Below are 5,733 nucleotides of genomic sequence, written 5' to 3'. Positions count from 1 at the left end.
TCTGTTTAATTCAGAAGGGCAGCAATTTGGACTTTGTTAAAAAGACACCTATGAACTTTTTAGGAGTTGCAGTCTGATAAATATATAAAGGAAATGTGGTTTACATATGGCTAAAGAGTAAAGAACAATCCCCACATAGGACTCTAGTGCAAAAGTGAGTACCTAAAACATCAAATTAGCTTAAAATACCAACAATGCTACCAGATGACTGAGAAAAAGAGGAAAGAGACAGCAGGAATCTGTCTTTTCATTTTCTATAAGCACAGGTAAAATAACCTGGTCTACTTACTCAACAACTTTTGAATTGCCAATTTATTTTCTAATAGGTATGTGATGAAATTTTGAGAGCTATTAAATACTTCTCTGGTAATTGAAAGATCAATACAGGTCTCCTTAAATCTCATATACTGTAGGGTGCATAAATTTGCTAATTTCACAGATTTATTAGTGTTTAAATAGGAATAATTAAAATAGCATTCTAAACCCACAAGTCTAAACAAAAAAAATTGAGAGGAGGAAATGAGTATATGGGAAAGTTCAAGGATTTGGGATAATGAAAGAACACATCAAAACTTTTCTCTATCTTAAAGAATGTCATTAATACCATTGAAAGCACATCAGGCACTTCTGCGTTGCCTGATATCAATCATGAAATCCCCAAATACTCCAAAGACCCTCCTAGCAGTACTTTCAACCCATCAGAAACTACCAAGTAATGGGACTTTTCTGAGAAAGGCTGTCTTCATGTGATTTCCAACTCTGTTTCAATACCAAATAGACCTGAATGCTTATCCGATCTAATCAAAACTGCCAAGAACTCTGAATTCTACCCATCTGTCACTAGGTTATTGGTTCAAGACAATATTAAGAAAAAGAACAAGAGGCAAAATCAGTTGGAAAAAAAGTTTTTCAACTTTCAATCCCTTTTCTTTATTGTCTATTGAGCAGCAAGTTATGTGCTTCCAAACTGGCTTGAAGTTGAATCCCAAGTTTCAAATCAACCACCCTCCGTCAGGAATTAGTTACCACACACACACACACACAAAATTATCTGAACTACTTTACGTTACTCACTCATCTCTCTTCTCTTTTCTCGTTTGTCCTATCTTGTCTACTCCCCTCCCTTCCTTTCTTCTCCTATCCAGGGTCTTTGGTGAAAGAAATGCCAAAAGCAAGCATAAGGGAACTTGCAGGAGTATAAGATCTCTACCAATTTAGGCTGTTTCACTAAAAGAAAAGACAGGGAATTTGTATACAGTTAAAACAAAGTTTCATAAGAAGTATGCCATTTGTATTTGCAGGGCTTCTTGATTATAATGTTCTTTTATCTCACCTTGTGTCATTAAAATACAGGACATCGGCAATAAAACTAAAAGTAAATATGCACATATCCTTATCCATGTAGGGAAGCAATAAATCTCCCTCACTGATAGCAGCTGTGCTGCAGCTATCATTTGAATAGTGCAGCTGCCACAACAATATCAAATTTTATAGTTAAAAAACCATCAAAACTTTAATGTCAAAGTGGAGGTAGATATATATTGCACTATAAATAAGCATCCTCTAATGAAGAAATGAATCATATTTATTTTTTTTCCATTGAACAGCATATATCTTACCTACTGCAATCTGTCATAATAGAACTCATTATACTCGAATGTCTATAATACAAAATTCTGATTTATACTAATTAGGTTGGCTTTCATTGAGACATATGAGAACTTGAAAGCCCCTGCCTGAGAGGTGAACTTTACCTCGTTCTTTAAAAAAAAAAATTTTTTTTTTCCATTTCTTTCTTCAAAACATAAGCATAATGGATATTTGGAGGGATTTGCTGCTCTTTTCCTTCCATATAGTTTAAACTTCTGTGTTTGATTGGCAGAGGTGAAAGGTACATGCAGTTTGGAGAAACTCAATTTGGCAAATGTTTAAACCTAAAATTACTAGCTCTAGAGCAGGCTTATTCAGAGCCATGTGATCTCAATCTAAAGATGGCGTCATGAGGATTCTCTGGTCTCTCGCTCAACGCCTTGCAGGATGTGGTTTTGAGCTGGACACTAAGCTGCCAATACAAAAGTTGTGTCTCCATACACATTTTGAAGAGGCCAGCTTCCTCTGAGGGGGAAAAATAGGTTGTGGATATATAAATATACCCAAAAAACTTTGAGGCATTTTTATATAGATTTTTGAAAAGGCAAAGTTGTTCCTAGTCCACTAGCTGGTCAGTTGATATCAAAGATGATGCTTAAATGATATGGAGAAAAAACTGAGACTCTACAGCTCAGCTTCTGGAATGTGTCAAATCTCTCCATTAATAAGCAAAGACAGTTTATCTTAACCAGTCTTAAAATTCTGATAAAGGAGCCCACCACATCTTCAGAAGTCTTGCATTTTACAGTTCTTTTGTGTGCCTGTCACATTATGCTATGTCAGGTGGCATGTGGCAATACCAAAGTGACATATTTTAATTGCCTCCTTCATTCTCTGTGCCATAAATGGTACCTTTGGCATCGGAGAAGCCACTTGAAGTAAAGTATCCCTCACACCATGGAGTATGAATATTTTGCTCATGGCATTGCTATCTGAAATACAGACAAACCAGCACAAACACTGCTACAAATGAAGCAGTAAATGTATGATCTATAAGCACCAGGAGAGCCTGTAAATGAAGTTCCATTTCTAGGCTTTCATCAACTTGCCAGTTGGACGGTGTTACTGTAAGAAAGTCATGCAGAACTAAAAAGTGACGTTGGTGTATTTCATATATCATGTCTCTTTGGCAGAGTATGTCCAAAGGTAGCAACTAGGAGCACTTATTGTAATGGGTGCATTGCAGCAAGAATAAACTTGGTGAATTGGACTAATACCAAGTTCAATTTGGTACTGGTCTAAATAGTCTAAGATGTATGTTGGAACATTTGGGACATTGAACATATGGGACAGGCCATTTAAAAAAATATTTATTAAATTCCCATGAAGTCTAGAGCCCCCAGTATATTATAAGTATTAGGTATTTATATAGACATAAATAATGTTCAGCATTTCCTCAAGGCCTACAGGCATAGAAAAAGATATTTCCATATGCATGCATAATAAGATGGTGAGTGTTTTAAGTACAACATATTCCTGGTTCTCAGAGAAGTGATTAATTGAAGAACACCAGGGCATTTTACTAGAGTATCAAACATTTTCACTTGATTGCCAAAATCATGATAAAAGGGAATGCTATATATTCCTCATTTTGCAGATGGAAAACTGAGGCTAATCTCTGCCACTTGGATTATGGAAGGACTGAAGATGAGTGGGTTTTCAATACTCAGAGATGGTGAAAGTGATTTTAGTCTTAGAGATCAGCATGAATGGAGGCCTACAGTCATGAAAACACTAGGCATATTTGAACAAAAGTAAATGATCTTGTGTCCTGGTGCACAGCGAATGTATGCACAGTAGCTGCAGAGACATTGCATAAGTATAGCAGAGGGAAAAAGAGAACAAAGGTGATACAGTAAAGCCCCAGGCTGTAATGTTAGCTGCTGATTAATCCATTTAGAAATGGAGTAATCGTCCTTAAAAAACTAAATGTATAGTTACCATATGATCCAGCAATCCCACTCCTGGGTATATACCCAGAAAAGACGAAAACTCTAATTCAAAGATACATGCACCCCAATGTTCATAGCAGCACTATTTACCAAAGCCAAGACATGGAAGCAAACTAAATGCCCTTCAACAAATGAATAGATAAAGAAGATGTGGTGTACATATATATATATATATATATATATATATATATATATATATATATATATGTATATGTATATATATATGTGTATATATATATATGTATATGTATATGTATATATATATAATGGAATACTACTCAGCCATAAAAAGAATGGAATAATGCCATTTGCAGCAACATGGATGGACCTAGAGATTATCATACTAAGTAAAGTAAGTCAGACAAAGACAAATATCATGAAGTTCCACTTATATGTTGAATCTAAAAATATAATACCAATGAACTTATTTACAAAACAGACTCACAGACATGAAAAACAAACTTACAGTTACTGAAGGGGAAAGGGGTGGGAGGGATAAATTAGGACTTTAGGATTAACATACACACAATACTATATATAAAACAGATAAACAACAAGCACCTACTGTATGGCACAGGGAACTATGTTTAATATCTTGTAATAACCTATAATGGAAAAGAATCTGAAAAAGAATATATAGGTGTGTGTGTGTATGTATGCATATATATGTATATATGTAACTGAATTACTTTGCTGTACACCTGAAACTAACACAACATTGTAAATCAACTATAGTTAATTTTTTTTTAAAAATTAAAATTTAAAAAAAAGAGATGGAGTCATGGTCTAAATGGAAAATACGTACAATTGTGGAGGTGGAGGGAAGCAGTCAGTTCAGCTACTATGACATACCATAAACTGGGTTGTTTAAATAACAAAAATTTATTTCTCAGAGTATGGAAGCTGGAAGTCCAAGATCAGAGTGCCAGCACAGTCAGGTTCTGGTGAGAGCCCTCTTCCTGATTTGTAAATGATTGCCTTCTCACTATGTCTTCACAGGGTGGAGAGAGACATCATCTCTCTCATGCCTCTTCTTATAAGGCCACTAATCCTGCTCATGAGGGCTCCACCCTCATGACCTAAATACTTTCCAAAGGCCCCACCTCCTAATACCATCACACTGGGGATTAGGGTTTTGACATACGAATTCTGGGGGAGATACAAACGTTCAGTCTACTGCAGGGCAGAAGTAAAAATATGGTATTAGGACCTGTAACTTGATAAATTGCAAAATACATCTCTCCCTCCTGTCTTGTTCCTGAGATCTGTTCCTACTTCTGCATATAAATTACTAGGTACAACTGTATTTTCTATGAAATGAAACATTTGAAAGAGAAATGCCAATATATGCATTCTTGTGTGCATATATTATATATATATTTCTGTTATCTTAACTCTGGGTTAGGAAAGTGGCCCTTCTGAACCAGAGCACACTGTCCCACAAAGAATAAACACAAAAATGAGTGACTATGAGTGTCTCTGTGCCATCCTAAGATAATAAGCACCTTTGAAGGTGTATTCATTTTTTCAGGCCCCAGAGGCACCATGTACTGCCAGGAGACAATAATATTTCTACTTATCCCCAGGATACCTGGGATAATCTACTCACTATGCAAAAATATTGTTGAGAGCTTGAGATAAAAAGGAGTCATAAACAACAAATCTACAGAGGAGAGCTCTCTGCAACCTTATAAGCAAGAAAGATTCTGGGTCCTGGAAGAGATTTGCTCTCTGTATTTTGATAACTTAATAGTCAGTGTGGTCACAACTCTGAAAAAAGTCTGATCTTCCATGGACTGAACTGCTTATCCATAAACAGTCTCAGAGAGTCTTGATGGAGATAAGAATGAGGTGTGCTAAGGAAATCTCCGTGTTGTGAAGACAGGGAGTGGGTGGCCGTTTCTAACCTCTAGTAAATCATCTAATTCATTAAAAATTCTGGCCCATTGTCAGAGAGCCTGGTGTGATAAATCTTTTCATTCCCCAACTTACTTTTATGAGAAATGCCATAGCGTGGCAGCAAATATATCCAATAACTATTGCCAGATAATGACAAATCTCTGATACCTTTTGTCACATTATAGTCTATGCTGCTAGTTTCGTATTTACAAGCAAATTGTTACCTCAAAAT

The sequence above is a fragment of the Balaenoptera ricei genome, chromosome 7 (assembly GCF_028023285.1).
Source record: "Balaenoptera ricei isolate mBalRic1 chromosome 7, mBalRic1.hap2, whole genome shotgun sequence".
Lineage (NCBI taxonomy): Eukaryota > Metazoa > Chordata > Mammalia > Artiodactyla > Balaenopteridae > Balaenoptera > Balaenoptera ricei.
Note: the sequence above shows the minus strand (reverse complement) of the source record.